Source organism: Desmodus rotundus, chromosome 1, assembly GCF_022682495.2.
Source record: "Desmodus rotundus isolate HL8 chromosome 1, HLdesRot8A.1, whole genome shotgun sequence".
In the NCBI taxonomy this organism is placed as follows: domain Eukaryota; kingdom Metazoa; phylum Chordata; class Mammalia; order Chiroptera; family Phyllostomidae; genus Desmodus; species Desmodus rotundus.
The window spans coordinates 8,817,366-8,834,421 of NC_071387.1; the positions used below are offsets into that span (position 1 = coordinate 8,817,366).

At 57.7% G+C, this 17,056-nt stretch overlaps 1 protein-coding gene across 3 annotated transcripts in view; it reads right to left on the reverse strand.

Annotated features, from left to right (window-relative positions):
- The window catches only part of NEK6 (NIMA related kinase 6), a 71,953-nt gene that overhangs the window by 41,114 nt on the left and 13,783 nt on the right, over positions 1-17,056 (reverse strand). Inside the window, exon 1 of one of the 3 annotated variants that reach the window (XM_024562440.4) lies at positions 1,901-2,026. The exons of the other annotated variants lie outside the window; for them this stretch is intronic. The gene's annotated coding sequence lies outside the window, so the exon portion shown is untranslated. Of the gene's footprint in view, positions 1-1,900; positions 2,027-17,056 lie in introns of those variants that run through there. 3 annotated transcript variants of the gene reach the window in all.

A 17,056-nucleotide genomic window follows, 5' to 3' on the forward strand; every position in this document is an offset into this window, starting at 1 on the left:
GCCACACAACCCCCTGGAGTAGGGAGGGAGCCAGGGGAAATGCAGGAAGTCCCGCTCCCTTTCCGAGCCTTGATTTCCTCATCTGTAAAGAAGAAACAGCAGACGCTGCAGGGTGGGCACACAGAAGCAGTTAGGCGGTACCAAGCACCCCCCTCCTCATCCGACAGCGTCCACATGGGCTTCTCCCCTAAAGTCCAGTTCTTTGGGCACAAACTGCTTGTTTTGTCACCCTCTCCTCCTCGTCTGCCAGCCTTTCAAGGTGGGGACTGCTTAGCAGTCATCTCTACTCCACCAGGGCCTTGCCAAGGCCTGGCACAGAATGGGCACAGGAAGGCACTGGGTGAATAAATTGACCAGCCAGTGGAAGGGGCTCTTCCCACCCTCCTGAAGCCCCAAGCAGGAGACATCTGCCTTTACAGTCAGGGTCCCCGAGGTCTCCAGCCAGGCAGAAAACACCAGGTCATTCGTTCAAACACAGCCCGCCTGCACTGCAGGGCCTCCCAGAGCCTTTGTAAAATCAAGGAGGGTCTTATCACCTCCCTCTTCCCCTGTCTCGGGCAACAAATGCAAGTCCAGAAGAAAAGGATGCAGGAGCTGTAAACACCTCTTAGGTCTGGGAGGCCTTTGGCTCCGGGACCCAGTGAAGGCCAGGCCTCAGCCCACCCTTCCAGGAGGAAGATCTGCTGAGTGTGTCCTCTGTGCCAGCGAGTTACACGCAGCACCTCTGCACATTCCTGCCGCCGTGTCTGCGGTGCCCCATTTTAAGGAGGAGGAACCCGAGGTGCAGAGAGTTACATAACTTGCCCAGCTCATGCGGCTGTGTCAAAGGCGTGCCCCATGTCTGAACCCAGATCCGACGTTTACAAAGTCTGGGTTTCAGTCTTATTCGTCTGGGGCGATCCTTTGAGACCACCACGGAGCTGGGGAAGCTAGTATCTCACTCCGCTGGGAGGACTGGACGCCTCAGACAGGCTCATCATCTCAAGGACCCCTGCCTGCCAGGGAAATGAACTTGCTGTCTCCTCAAGGCCTTGGCAGGCTCTTCTTCCTCTGCCTGGAATGCATTGTCTCACGGCAAACCTGGCTCCTTCTTCACAGCCCAGCCCAGGCACCTCCTCCAGGCAGCCTTCCTGGACTCCCCCCAAAAGTTACTCCCAACTCTACTTCCCTGATGCCCTTGTTGTCATTACTCACGTTTTCCTCTCCCTCAAATGAAGTTTTCCTTCAGAGCAGACCTCAAGGAAAACACTCACCTGGTGGCCCCAGCAGGCTACAGAGGGAGGGCCAGGTAAATGGCTGCTGACCAGGAATAGAAATACCAGAAGTCCAAGAGAAGAAGCCTGGGAAGCAGCCCGCAAGGGGTGGGAGGGCTTCAGTGTTTTAAAAAGTTTGCCCAGGGCCCCAGGATGGCACCCATAGTCCCACCCAGGGGCAGTCCTTAAAGCCCTGGCCTCCCCTAATTTTCTCTCCTGTCCCCGTTTTAAGGTTCAAAGGACAGTGATACCTGGTGGGAGGAAGTTCCGTGGAGAACTCACTGCTCAGATGTCAGGAAGGGGCCGAGGCAGCCAAACCCGCCAGGAGAGACAGGCATTGCTTCCCTTCTAACCTCAGCAGTTCTGGCAAAGCCCAGGATCATTCAATGTGAAATCACGCCCCCCCCCCATCTGGGTGGTGGCAAAGGTCATGCCAGGCTGACTGCTGGTAGCCCCCACCTGGTCAAGTGGCAGCAGTGGCAGAAGTGCAGCCAAGGCAGGGTGCTCTGTGAGCCTGGGCTCTGGATGTCCCTTGGGCCTGCCTTTCTGTCACTTGCTGGGCACACCCTTTAGGGCCAAGGCAGTAGCCCCAAGTGGCAGGAAAGGGTGAGGGGTCCCCCAGCAGGAGGCAGGGCAAAGGCAGGTACCTTGCAAAGGTGGCTCCTGAGAGTCTCGGGAAGGTCTGCTCAGCTCGGGGTGGAAGGTAGACTCACAGTGCTGATGGCTCTTGGGATCTGGGTGGCCTCTCTGTGTCGGCGCGGGTGAAGGAAGAAGGATCGGCCCATCTCTGTAGGGGACTTCCCCTGCCAGGGCCGAAAGGAAACCCCCACCATGCGCCGCTCCAAAAATAGCTTCGGCTGCCACCTCTGTGGCCAATGGAACTTGTCTCCAGAGTCCGATGCTCACCAGGGACTGGAATCTGAGGGCAGCGGCCCCTGGACAGTCTTGGGGAGAGTGCACACATGTGACTCCAGCCAGCGGGCTTGGAATGCAGTCAGGGTCCTCTCTGGGGCCGCCCAGTCCCGCTCCCCCATTTCACCCACCAGGAAACTGAGGCAGGAAGCAGGAGACTTGCCAGGGCCACAGGCACAGCAGTGGCAGCGCCGGGCCACCAGCCCACCCCCTCAACCCCCTGCACACCACCTGTGTGGCAAAGGGGTTTGCCCCCGACCGGAACCCAGAACATCGGCAGCCCCGGGATTAGCCCAGCCTGGGCTCTGGGAGAGACGACGGGTCCTTCCCTTGTCACTGGTGCTCCCACCCCTACGGGGGGCCCAGCAAATGTTAAGAAGCATGAAACTGCTTGCTGTCCCTTTAAAAGCTTAACTCTTCCGAGTCTCTCTTTTGTGAGCTGAGCCAAAAATCTTTCTTGCCTGAGAGATGAACGCCTTTGTAGGCAGCGGCCCTGGGTTCAAGTCCTGGACCTGCCATGTCCCAGCTGTGTGTGTCTCAGGGTCCTCCTGTGTCAAACAGGGACGGGAACGGCACACACCCCCGGTGCTGGAGTGTCCCTGACGGTGCGTGAACCGAAAGTGCTGAGCCTCGGGCTGGCTGGCACGTGACAGACACCCAGTCAGTGGGTGACTGAGCATTACTACATCCTCGCTGCCGCCCCTGCTCTCCCAAACAAGGTGTGGATCTAGGAAACAAGGGCTCGGCGCGTTTCCGCCTTCCCTTCCTTCCACTGGTCCCTCCGGTGGCCTTCTCTGTGCAGGGCCTGTGCTGACAGTAGGCGACCCCGAGACGACGCAGAAGGAAGCCCCCCTGTTCTTACAGGGTCTGCAGGAGAGAACCCTGGAACACAGAGATAGACACTCACCAGCCAGCAAAGAGCGGGGAAAGTGCCCCGGGGAAAGGACGGAAGGACTCTCACTTCTGGCCAAAGTAACGGGCAGCTTCTCCCAACGGGTGGAGTGTGAGATGGCTTGGAGGGGTGGGACAGACCCTGAGCAGAGGGCACGGGCATCGTGGGGGAGGACACAGTGGGGTCAAAGGTGTGGAGGCTGGTGAGTTTGCAGGCATGAGGGAGGAAGTCAGAGAAACTCCAGGCCGGCCCCTGCCTCCTCCTCCAGAACAAGAGCCACCAATACCCTGGGCAAACCACCCCCTCGCACCCCATCTGTAGCTCCGCCGCTGGGCCTGGCACAGGCATATTGCAGCTGAGGCCCCGGAGGACACACAGAGCCGATCCTGGCACTGGGGCTCGGCCACCTGCCAGCACATCTTCCCCTCCAGCTGGGCCCAACTGTCGGGCATATGCCAGGTGCCAGCCCCCTGGGTGCCTGAGGCTGGGCCCAGGCCAGCCGTCCACAGGCCTGCAGGTGGACCTCGCCGAGGCTCTGGTGTGTGTGGCTCTCCTTAAGGACTGTTCTCCATGACCCAGCATCAGCTTTGACTCATGGAAGAGGCTCTGGATGGGCCAGTCAGGTCCCTGAGTTGGGCACTTTCTGCCTAATCTGTTTTTCTTTTGCTTCCAGCCTCCCATCTGCTGGAGAGGAATTCCCTCCGTGGCGGAGACGTGCCTCTGAGGGGCAAACGTGCTCTGGCCCAAGACAGGGCGCAGCACCCAAGGAAAACACACTTTTACGCCAAGTGAGCCAGCCCCGCGGGGCCTTCCTCTCCCTCCTGGGCCGGAGGAGGCCGCAACCTTCCAGAAGACTAACTTGGCTCTGCGCAGCCTCTGCGCCCTCACAGGCACACACATTAACATCAGTCACTCCCTGCCTGTCCACCCTGGACACAGAAGAGAGGGTGGAGCTGTGCTGAGGGCCAAAGGTGGCATCCAGTCCCCTCCCAAGGTGGCCAGACTCCCAGGGCCTGCCAAGTCACCGTGAGCCTCCACCCAACCCCCACAGTGCTGAGTGAGGCTCGGTCTGTAGGCAACAGTGTCTCCTCCAACTAGTCTTGCCACCCATGCGGGGTTCCAGGCCAGCACGTAATCACGGCTTCTGGGGCCATGCCATTACGCCACTTTCCTGTGTGGCGCACCCCCCCGCCCCGGGATCCTCATGGACACCCAGTCGGGCCCGGGCAGTAGGGGGGCCACTTTAACTCCCCGAGGGTGACTTCTGCTCTGAGCCCTGATGCGTGTGACATGGTGGCTGGGGACTCACAGGACCTAGGACTCCTATAGGACTGAATGGCCTTGGAAAAGTCATGGCCTGTCCCTGGGCCTCAGTTTCCCCACCTACAACACGGGTAGTCAGGATTCAGGGTGTAGGAGGGCCCTTTCTGTGCTCACGTTTTCTACGATGCTGATGGAGGACAGGCGACTCACTGGTGCCCTGCAACCGGGCTCTGGGATCTCGTATCTTATCATGGGTTCATCTGCGTCTGGGATTGCTCAGCGGACGCTCTCCCTGGCCTTGGAAGACTTTCTGAGCCCTGCACCCCCTGCACACTGTCCTCCCCATTCGCAAGCCACAGCGACATAGAAGCATAGCTCAGATGCCTCCTGGGCTCCCAGACACACAGCCGTGGAGGTGAGATTTGTACGTAGGGGGAGGGGGTCACACATGAGCACCCCCTAAGTGCCAGGTGCCGGGCCAGATCCTTCAGGAATATTGGCAGCTTATTGCTCATAAGGCAGCCCTGCAAAGCAGACCGGACAAACCTGGAAACGGAGGGTCGGGGGTGGTGTGACTTGCTGGAGGAGCCCAGCTGGACTGAGGCGGAGCCTGGGTGGAAGTGCAGGCCGGACTCCTCGCTCCCCCGGAAGCCCTCTGCAAAGCCGACTGGGCTCCTGCCCTCAACAAAGCGGGGTGGTCGTGGCCGGAGCCAGATCAAAGTGCTTAACTATGCTGCAGAATCAAAGAAGGGCAATTGATTCCAGCGTGGGTCAATCAAGGGGGCTGCAGGGAGGTGGTGGCTTTTGTTCTGGGACCAGAGAGCCAGATAGTGAGAAGAGAGAGGCAGCCCAGCACTGGCTCTGGAGTCAGACAGTCCCAAGTTCAAATCCTGCGCTGCCTCTGTCCAGCCACGTGAGCTCCACAGCCAGGCCCGTGGTCACCTCTTTGCAGCTTCCTCCTCTGTACACAGGGGGCCACATAGGACTCACGTTGTGCGGCTGTTGTGAGGACTGAGTGAGGACGTGCAGGCAGAATGCCAGCCCAGGACCTCGGGGCCTGTGTACACACAAGAGCTCAATAAATGTGGCTGCTGCCACGATCATGATTACCATTATTGTTATAAAAAACCACGTTCATTTAACAGCAATATCCCTGCGACACACACTTCCGGCAACCTGCTCAGCAAATCAACTGTCACAGTAAGTCTGGTCCTCGTTCTCCAGGGGACCCCAGTGTCATGGCCAACCAGGCCCTTGGGCCTGTGGGCTTGGCTGGAGGTGCCCACACCCTCTGAGGACTCACGGTTTTGCGGGGAGGATGGGAGAAGCCACACTGGCTCCTTCTGCGTTCTCCCAGAGGCTGGGAAGTGATGGCGAAGCAGTTCTCAAAGTTACCAGGACGGTGAGCCTGAGCTGTCTTTCCCTCCCCCGCCCCCACTGTCTCAATAAAATAAATCTTGGCCCGTGGTGGGCGAGAGACCCTATATATTTACATGACGATTGTGCCTCATGATTGCGGGGCCCGTGTTTCTGGCAGGCAGCGTGTGGCAGGGATGACAGTGGTCCTAGGAGACCCACTATTTTCCAGCGACTTTTATTGTCCATTATATCCCAGCATTTACAGGTCTCTGCTCCGGGCCTGGCAGGAATATCACACACAGCGGGGCTGGCAGACCGTAATATTCCCGTCAAAGGGTTGCAGATTTGTCTTTGGGTCCCACCCGCCCCTCCCAAGTCCCCGTGTGGGATTGAGACCCCAGAGAGCACCAGGGGCTCTGGTGGGAGAGGGCCGGTTGCCTGAAATCAGGCCCAGCAGCAATATTTGCACCATGGAAATTGGCAAATGCTACAAATTAGAGCTTTTTACAAATCCCTCCTCCACCCCCACCCCTCTGCCCCAGGGAACATGTTTGTTAAACTCATACCAGCATACCCCAGGCAGATGTGACCCAGGGGACTGTGTGAGCAACTGGAAGGACACACGCAGACTTAAGAGTAAGAGGTGAAACCTGACTTCCTCAACCCCTTGCTGTGTGGCCTTAGGGAAGTTACTGTACTTTTTGAGCCTCAGCCTTCTTGTCTGTGAAATGGGGACACACCTGAACTGCTTGTGTTGTCGTGAGGTTATAGGACCTTATGGAAAGTTCCCTGGGCGATGCTTGGTATGTAGCAGGTACTTAGTAAATGATAACTCTCGTCATTCATTCACACAGCACGCACTGAGCGCCTACTCTGTAGCAGACACCACCCGAGTGACAGGGACACAGAAATGCCCCAGGGGATAACAGGTACCACATTCTTTGCGTCTGACCAGTTCTGATCAGTTCTTGATCGTCTGCAGAGGGGTTTTTACCCACATCATCTTATGAGGCCTCATGACAATTTTGAGAGGTGGGCAGAGCAGGAAATACACCCACTTCTGAGAGGAGGAAACAGGGTTCAGGATGGGTGTGACTTGCCCAGAGCCCTTGCCAGGGGGTAGTAGGCCCACCGTGGTGGCCATCTCTGAGTTCCCAGGCCCGGCCGTGCTGGCCTCCCTGAAAGTTAACCCTCACACAGAGCCAGGAGGGCCTGGGGGCAAGGGGACTCCTGGCCTGGGATCCTGGGCTTTAGTCTTGGCCATGGCCTCTCTGCTCCAGGTCCTTCCCCTTTGGGGCCCTTGGTTTCCCATCAAAGGGCTAAGAGGGCTGCAGTCAGGAAGCTGCTGTCCCTGATGGCGCAGGATCTGTCTCCAGGCTTCCTGGCTTGGCCAGGTGTCCCTCTGTCCCACACAGCCAGGGAGGACACAGGCATATCAACATCTGCTGTGCCCCAGCTGGGTCCCAGGCGAGCCAGGGTGTCTTGCACAGAAAGGAATTGGGGAATGAGCTGGGGCAGCACTTCTGCCTATGTATGTTGAGCATGCCATCGCAGCCCTCTGGCAGGGTACCTCCACCCCGTTCACGGACGAGGGGGCTGAAGCTCAGGGGGCTGATGTCAGACCCTGGCTGGCAGCTTCCAGAGCCTGCAGCTGGGCTGCCCAGAGAGATCAGGAAACCACCAGGTTCCTCGGCTCTGACACCCAGGAGGCCTGGAAACAGGCCACCTCTGCCCACCCTAGCCTCAGACCAGAGGGGTTGAGGAGCATTGAGCTGAAACAGGAGAGTAAGAAAAGTGCAGACGACTCGGATGACTCAAATAACCTTTGAAACCGGGAGGGAGGCGGAAGTGGGCAGCATTTCTGGTGGGTTTCACCTCACTTCCTAGAAGGATGAGTCACCGCTTTTGTTGAGTCAGCACTCGCCCGGCAGCCAACCGGACCTGCGTTCCAGGTGGCACCTCTCGGTTCACTTGTCCGCAAAGAAGTTGCAGGCTGCCAGGTGGGGGCCACTCACCTGTGGGGCGGGGGGCGGGGCAGTTTTCATTTCACAGATGGGGAAAGCAAGGCCCAGGAAGGGAGGAGGGTGGTTCAGGGACACACAGCAAGAACCTAAGTCTTCAAAGGTTAACTTTTCTATTTTGGGAGATGGGAAAGAAGCAACCCTCTAAAGCTTTTAAAAAAGGAGAAAGAGGGAGGGAGAGAGAGAGAAAGAAAGAACGAGCAGCTGAATAGAATTGCAACCAGGCCCCCAGCCAGCCCAAAGAGGTTTCTGAAACTGTGCAGTCTGAATTCTTGCCGGCTGAAGGGTCATGCGATTTCCTTTGCAAAAGGCAGAGTTGAAAAAGTCTGGCTGAGGGAAAGGGAGCGGAGGGAAATGGCCACGAGACTGGAAGTCATGGGTTTCAGCCTGGTTGCCCGCAACGCCTCTCTGGGTGACCACAGATGAGTCCTCTGCCCTCTTTGGGCCTCAGCTTACCCTTTTACACTTACTACACAGCAAGCCTTGTTCTAATGCAGGTAGGTAATGGTAACCTGCATTCCTGTCACAGTACATGATTATCTCCATTTTACAGCAGGGGGAAACTGAGGCAGCGCAGGCACGCTGTCCAGGACAGGTGGAAGAACTGGGATTTGAACCTAGATAGTGTGGTTCCAGACCCACGCTCCTGACCGTCGAGCCACATGGCCCTCCTGCCCGCAGCAGGCTGATCCCTTGTTCGTAGTGCCCTCCCAGAGACCTCAGGGGCTCTGCCTCTGTGGTTTGGATGCCAGCAGGCCTGTTTCAGGAGCCACAGAACCACTCTCCTCAACGCTGGCTGCTGCTTCTCTGAGCTGCTGCCTTTTCCCTGAACTGGTGTCTTCAAATCGCTCAGCAGACTTTAGAACCACAGCCCAGGAGGCCCTCGGGAGACTCCCAGGTCACGGCAGCCATCGACCTGCCTCTCTGAGCCTGGCTGGGAGCTGTGAGTCTGTGCAGGAGAGGATGGCCCCGCTCTGATGCCCACTTTGGAGTTCTAACTCAGGTCCGCCTCCGGGACCGCGGGAGGCAGACTGCCATTCAGGCGTCCAAGAAAGAGAGGAAAAAACTTCTATTCATAGCCAGACGGGGCCTGCTCGGCGGAAACGATGCTACCAAAACGCGACATGCAGCCCAGCTGTGCAAGAGAATCCCGAAAAGCCTGACCCGGGAACGTCCACGTGGAAGGCTCAAAGGCTTGGGTGGTCACCAAGCCCAGAAAATATGCCTGGAGACTCAACCGTGACATTCCTGAGGGAGTGAGGCTCTGACCCCAAACCTGGGCTTGTCTTCCAAAGCAAAATTCTTCAGACAACAGACATTTTTTGGCTTCAACACACAGACTGCTGCTCTCTGTTCTACTCAGATCTCTAGAGTAAGGGATACTCATGCTAAGAAGAGCAGCCCCCTCGCACGCACCCCCGCCCCATGCCACACACTGCACCATGTATCTGGGTCCACTGGCCACTCCCTCGAGGAGAGTGTTACTATCTCCATTTTGCAGAGGGGGAAACTGAGGCTCCAGAAGCACACACTTGGCAAAGGTAGGGCTTGAACTCTGGGGCCCGCCTGGAGTGTGGGAAGCTGGAGACGAGCCCCGGCGGGACCTGCCGGCTGCCTTGCTACGAGGGGCTCTGGGCAGACAGGGAAGCGCAGAGATTTCTGTGGGCAGGTGCACATCAAGTGTCGGGCCCTGGGTGCACCATTCGGCCCTCCACAGGCACGGGAAGAATTCCTGCAGAGGGACAGGTGGGGAAGCGTCAGCTCGACTGCAGTTGGGACAGCTCCACAAGGCCACCCCAGTCCTGCCCTTCCAAAGACGCTGGAATCCATTCCTCGGACTACGCAGAGCGCCCAGAAAACCCCTAGTGCTTCGTTCATGTTGTGGCATCAACGGCAGACCGTGGTTCAGCACGCACACAGTCACTGCCACGTTCCCATCAATTCCTGGGAGCAGGAGAAACCCTGAAGCCGCTCCTTGGAGGTCTCACATCTCGCCAGAGACCTCAGAAGGGCCCCGAGGAATCCATCCATCTACAGCCTGCATTGGCGGCTCAGGGCAGAGGAGGGATGTGTCCAAGGACATCTGACTGTCTGTTCATTCAGTCAACAGTGGAGAAGAGGGGGAGCATCCCAGGCAGAGGGCGCAGCATGTGCAAAGGCCTGGAGGCTCGTTACAGGATAGAGGCCCTAAGGACGGCACAGCCTCGGCTCTGCAGGAGGGAGGGAGGCTCAACAGGACCCACCACACGCCACGAGCATGCGCACACAGGGCTGGTAAGGGGTGCAGAGCCAGGGCCAGGACTCAGCTCTCCAGACCCCCCTGCAGTGGTCTTTTGCATTCCATTCTGCCTCCCCGGTACAAAGCCCACACATAACTTTACTCCACGGGTCACGTGATGAATCAATGCCCCAGACACATTTAGCAGCATCTTTCCTTCCCTCAAGGTTACATGCACACACATGACCTCCCCACCCCTGCCCCAGTCATCTCAGGTAACTGTGTGCCCGCAGACAGGAGGAAGGAAATGCATACAGAACCTCCCTCTCAAGACACTGTGCTGGGGCCGCCCTCTCTAATTCGGTGAGCACCTGCTGTATAGCAGGCTCTGTGCTAGGCACTGGAAGGATTCATAAATAGTGGTTACAACCTCTAACTCACTCAGCTGCCCCCTAATTCTTCTGAGATGGGCAGGGCTAGAGTCGTCACTCCTACTGCACAGGAGACGAGACAGAAGGCCCTGGGCCCTGCTTACTCAAGACCACCAGCTGGGAGGTGTTGGGACTGGGATTCAAACCCAGAAACGTCTGACCACGGAGCCTTTGCCAAAACAGGCGAGGGTCTCTGGGGGACTGAAAGAGCCTGGGTCCCTCCTTCTGGCCCCATGGGCTGCCCCTGATCCACGAAGCAGAAGGATGCACTGGCAGGTGCCACTGGGAATGGCGGGGTCCTGGGAGGCAGCTTTCCACTACTGGGAGAGGCTGCTCTCCAGGCCCAAGGGAGCATGGCCAGGGCTGGCAGCTCGTGCCGAAAGTTCTCAGCCTTCGGCTGTCCTGGCCGATACTGCCAAAGGACTAAATGCGGATGGCCTGTGCTTAAGAAAAGCAAGTTGAAGTCAACCCATCAGCCTGTCTTGGCGCCTGCATTAACGCATACAGATAAGCCCAGGACCCAGAGCACCGGCTCTGGAGTCAGAGGGCCCTGGCCAGGTTGGCTCCCCGAGTCACTGAGTCTATTCAGACCTGGCCCTGTGTGGGGACAGCTCTCCCTCCCTGGACTTGGGTCCTTGGGCGCATCTGTCTCATGCACAGGAGCGTCAGCCAGTGCAGCGCTGTGGGCCCGCCAGTCTGTCTTGCTCAGCCCCAGCCCAGCACCTGGCACAGAGCAAGCCTGACACAAGTGTGCTGCTTGCATGCCATCCTCATCTGCACATGGGCTGGTGGCCAGGTGGTCCCTCCTGGGAACCCTGTTTTAACCCAACTTAAACAGCCGCGGACACTGCAACGCACGGACGCTTGGCAGCACCCTATCCAGAAGGGCCTTCCTCCTTCCTCCGGGGTCCCTGTGCAGGGGTGGAGAGTGTTCCTACAAAACTCGTATCTACCTGCAGCCTGGGAATGAGGCCTTACCGGGAAATAAGGGCACTGCACGTTCCTCCAAGACCACCCCGCCCCGGGCCCACCTTCTGCCGCTGGTGCCGCACAGGGAGTGAGTCAGCGGTTCCCAGGCCTGGGGGCTTCACAGGCCTGTCAGGCTTCCCCCAAATCCTGAAGACAAACATAAAGTCTCCAGCGTTTTCTGGATAAAACCTCCATCTATTACCACCTTCCTGCATTTGGAGGGCACCTAATGTAGGAGAGCGGCCACCGCCAGGCCTGCCCTGATGTTTTCTCCTTTCAGCAGGGACTGGCGAGAACCTCACACGACGGGGGCCGGCCCGGGGCCGGCACCAGCAAACACAGGTCGCAGTGCCCTGCTGCATGATTTTTTTCGATCCTGGCAAAGGAAAAGTGACACTGGCCTCCTCCACTCTCCTATGAGTACACAAAAGAGGTTTTCTCCGTCTCAAAAATATGACCAGTATATTCCAGTTACCTGGTGGGTAATTCCAGGTCATCCCCTCTAAGGACTGGGTGATCTCCCAGACCGAGGGAGGTGGCTTTCCAGACCAGTCGATGAGGGAAGGGGTGGGAGGAAAAGAAAATAAAAACGGAAAGCAGGAGAGGGAGAGAGAAGCACTGACCCCTCTTCTGAAAAGAAAACCAAATTGTGAAATTATGCAACATGCAGACATCACGGCTGGGTGACTCGGGCTCTCCTCAAAGACACCTCACGTAAACCTGCGCCAGCCTCGAGGGCAGAGAGGCCAGCTGCCTGGCTTTCAAAACACCTGGCCCTGGCATCCTGATAACCCACCATAAGCGGGTCACACTGTGCTTTGTGGATGTCGTACCGCGTCTGCCTTGTGGTAACTGGTGAGCTGTGCTGGGAGACCTGCCCCAGGGAGAAAGACTTGTCTGAGCGTGAGGAATGCTCCTTTTCTAGTAACTCAGGAGCACTAACCCCATGTCGGAGGGGGCCCTAGACACTGAGGAACTTCCGAACGCAGTGCTCGGGCTGCTGGCCGTGCAGCGGTGGCCTTGCTGGGACAGCCTCTGGCGCAGGGCAGTGAACCTCAGAAGATAAGGCCTGACGCCGTCGCCTTCCAGGGCCAGAGTCCATCTCTCCCTCCCTCCTGTTTGCACGCCCAGGCCAGGGGCAGGGTGGGCCCCAGTTCTTAGGAAGCCAGGAAACACACTCTTTTCTGGGCTAAGTGCCCAGATTCCTTGAGCAGTCACAGGACACACTTTTTCTGAGCCGATTCAAAGCCACAAGAGTGGAGTAGAAGTTTCTTTGAGTCGCGTGAACCTGCGGGGACTCAGAGAGGCGCACCTGGGATTGCAGGTCAAAAGCTGGTCGGGGAGAGAGAGGCCCCAACTGGCCCCAAAAGGCAGGGTTGGTGCTCTGTGGGCCTCAGTTTCCTTTTAAAGAGAACGGGGGTTCATTCATTCCGTTGTCCTTCGTCAAGCGTTTCTTGAGAGGCTCATGGAGGGAGCCAAGCACTGTCTCAAGCACAAGGCGAAGACCCTGCTCCCCAAGACGGGGACCCTGCTCCCCAAGACGGGGGTAAAGAAAAGGCCGTCACTATGAACAGCACAAAGTGCTGTGATGGAAGCACAGACGGGGACTGGGTCACGTGCTGCAAATGAGGGCACCTGGATCCTCAGCGTCGTTGGGACAGAGAAATCAGATTGTGCCACAAATTGCTTAGCACAGATCAACAGATCAGTTGGATGACCCCACCCTCCCATTGCATGGGTAGAGGGGGAAGGGGGCGACAGAAGCCAGAAGGAGAAGGGCTGGAGTGGGCTGCAAGGACTGGGCTGGTTTGGCCCCTCGATTGCCCCACATTTCCCAGGGAGCCAAGGGGGTGCCCCCCCCCGACCTTGCCTAGTCCTGGGAGACTCCTGCTCTTTCTTGGTGAGGAAGTTCTGCCGCTGGCACCAAGCCCACAAACACGGGCCACAGCCACCTGCCCTCCCGCCAGCAGGACTGTGCGAGGAGGCAACTGTCCTCCCCGAATTTAAAGCTGGGACCCTTCACCTCTTCGCGGGGAAGTCTTGCCCAAGCTTCGCCATCTCTCTGAGCCTCACTTCTGTGATCTGAAAATGGAGGATCTACCTAAAAGGCTCACTTGTTCCATGAGACCTCAGAGGTAGAGGGATGGCATGTGCCTGGCCCACAGAAGGCCCACTCGCCTGGTCCTTGCCCAGCACTGCTCTAGAGGAGGGACTGCCCTCAGGGGCAGGAAGTGAGAGGGAAGGGACACGTCCAGCCCTCAGGGAGCCTGGCCTCTGGAGGGAACAGCCAAGGAAAAGGCGTGGGAGTCGGCTCCCGGGTCGCTTCTTTGCTGGGTGTTTGGTCCATGACCCTCACCCCTCTGAATCCATCTCTCCAGCTGAAAAGTGGATTCTGGTGATGACAAAATGAGACCCCAGGTATATCAAGTCACCCAGCCAGCATGTGACACATTAGTCTCCTTATCTCCATTCACCAATTCAACATGAAACTGGACTGCACCCAAAGCGGGCCCAGCCCTGTTTGGGCCGGTGGGAGGGGCGTGGCCAAGCCCATTGACTGGCAGATCCCAGTCTCCTCCAGAACCACCCTGGCCTTACGTGGCTCTGTGAGGGGTGGACAAGGATGGTGCGCCAGCCTGGGCTGGTCCAAACGACATCCGGACAGATCCTGGGAACTGCCAGCTCAGCCATGGGATGCTGCCCACCCACAACACACCAAACATGCTTCAGTGGGTCCCCTTGCCATGTGCCACGTGCCAGCTCAAGTCAGGCCGACGCCCACTGGGCCAGGGAACCTCTGACCCCAGCCCACCCACTCCCGCCCACAACATGCCACAGACACAAGAGAACTCAGAGCTGCTCGTTTCCCCAGCATCGCCTCTGACTTCTCCAGGTCAATCAATCAATCAATCAATCAGTCAAGGGAGAATAGGAATTCAGTCATAGTGACAACACAATTGACTCCCCAGGAAGTGTGGCGGAACTGGGACTCATGCAGATTAATGAGCCGCCTGGAAATGAGGGGAAATGAATGGATTCCGCACAGACGCTTGAATGGCCGGGCCTCCGCGGGCGTGCTCCCCTCGACTCAGGCTGCTCTCGTCCCCAGGAACCAAAACAGCTTCTCTGACGGGCAAGGAAAAAAGTGACACGCAGAAATCCGGATTCAGGAAAAATAACACATCTGCGGCACTTTTTTCCTCTTCCCACAGCGATGCTGCGAGCTTTACATATTTTATCATTTATTTTCACATTGTCCCCAGCAAGTTGTAGGCGTCGGCCTTGTTTGTCACAGGAAAGCTGTGAGAGAGACTGAGGGTGAGGAGGGAGGTGAGGGGCCTCCCACTCCGACACCCAGCAGGAAAGGGCTGGGCGGGTGGGGGTGGGAGAAAGCCGAAGGCTCTGGTTGGGCGGAACTGTGGCTTCCCAGGCAGCCGAGAGGCTCTAGGAGAACAGCACCAGCATCCACACCAGGGCCTCCTTGCCAGCCTTAGTCCTGGCCAAACCATTTTCCACACATGCCACCAGAGTGACCTTCCTAAAACACCTGCCTGTCCACCCCCCTCTCCCTTATCAAACCTTCAAGGCTTCTAGGTAAAGGTGTCACTCCTGAGCTTAGCATCCAAGCCTCCTTACCTGCCTGACTCCAGTCCCAGGTGACACTTGTCATGCACCATGTCAGCTCCACAGGGCCTCTTACAGTTTCCTGCACCTGCCGCCTTACCCCTTTGGGCCCCTGCACACTCCACGTGCTCCCTCTGGCATGCCCTCTCCACCTGGCTAACTCCTACTGACAATCGTCGAAGGTGGGTGAGGCAGGAGCAGGCTGGGCAGGCACCTGGACTGGGAGTCCTTGCTCTGTGACTTCTCAGATCCTCAAGGACAGGCCCGCTCTTCTCAGAAGGCAGCCCAGCAAAATGGACGAACCTCAGAGCTACCACTTAGGAGCTATGTGGTCCGAAGCAAGTTTTTGGACTCTCCGGGCTTCTGCCATTTCATCAGAAAGCCAGGGCCAATGACACCCAGTCCTCAAAGCAAACCCAAAGCAGCCGGCACTAGGCCAGAGCTATGTGAGCACCCCAACAATGCGGGGCCCTCCTCCTTCCCTGCCTCTGAACTCAAGGGGCCTCTCCACGCTCTGCCGTGCTGCACGGGTGACAAGCCCTCTTCACATGTGTGGAGAACTGGGGCCATCACATGCCCTCGCCCGCTCTCCTCCAAGAGGTGTGCTGGTGTGGCTCTCAGGGATGTGAGCAGGGAGTGGGATTGGACCCGCCCCGGCTGCCCCTTTCCTCCTCAGCCCAGCCTCAGCCAAGGAACCATCCATCTGTAAGAGTTTGGTTTTCCTGTCTTTCTTTTTTTCTTTTCTTTCCCCTCTAAGCAAAACTGCTTGGCGGCTGCTCCTGCCTCTCTGTCCCCAAGGCAGTTCCAAAGGGCCCATCTCCTCCTGCAGAAGTGATGGTGGTAATTCTGTTAATGGGAAGCAAGATGGATGGTACCCGGTGCCCAAAGTGTACACAGGAGGCCAGCGGAATCGGCTGCCCCGGGGAGAAGGAAAGTGTTGCTGGAACACACCCTCCTTTGGGGCCTTATTAGGTCTTGAAAGAGCTGCCGCGCTCGCTAAAACCTGCTTTTGCCAGCAGAAGCCTCATTTTACAAATATACAGCACGAACAAAAAAAACCCGTAATGGGAAGAAAACCCCGAAGATTACGCTCCCCTGCTGCAGCGAGGTGGCGAGCCGAAGTCTTTAGCCTCGTCGACTCCGGGTTTAAATAAACGGGCCTGGACACCAGTCCGCCACTTTGCGAGCACGGCGGTTTCTGTGCCGCCGTTTACGGACTGTTTGCCTGCGGTGGGATGGAGCAGCTCTGGGAACATTTTCTTTTAAGAGGCGCATCTGTCCCAGATGCCATAAAACCCTATGGCCCTGGCATCTGTCCCAGGAGGAATCCCTGATATGGCCCCTCCCCAGTCACACCCACAGGCCCTCGTCACACACTGTCGCCTCGCAGGTCTCCTCCTGTCCTGAGAGTCAGGGGCATCACGAAGGCAGTTTCACTGCGGAATGGCCGTCCATTTCCACGGTCACGGAAAGGGCTCTCCCTTCTCCCCATTTCGGGGTCAAGCCGCCAAATTGTTCTTTGGGCTTCAGTTTGTCCAAATGCAGAAGCGGGGTGGAAGCCGAAGCTGTTGCAGGGACAGCCGTGGCTGACCACAGGTGGAGCAAGTGGACGTGGGGTCAGGCTGCCTGGGGCTGTGCGACCTTGGCAAGGTGTGGAGCCTCTCTGGGCCTCAGCCTGCACATGCCCATTGTGGTGCTAGCCCCACCCACCTCACAGCCCTGGAGCCACCCCACTCACGTGGGAAACGGCCACTGCTCAGGCCAATTTGATCTTTCTGTTCTTCTCGGCCACACCTTCCTGCAACACCCAGCACCACCCTGACACACAGTAGGTGCTTGTTGAGCACAGGCTGCTGTGAGCAGAACCTGTGAACTTTTTGCTGCTTGGAAAAACAAAAACATCCATTCACACTAGAGCAGATTGGTTTAGAGTGTGTGCTCTGGGAGCCGAAGGCCTGGGTTCAAATCCTGACTCCGCCACGGACCTTGAACTAATAACTCAGCCTCGCTCAGCTTCCCTGTCCTGGTCTAGGACTAACAGAACCTGCCTCACAGGTTCTCTGAGAGGAGTCAGAGCGATAGTATGTGGCCAGGGGCTGCCCGGGTGGCCTCGG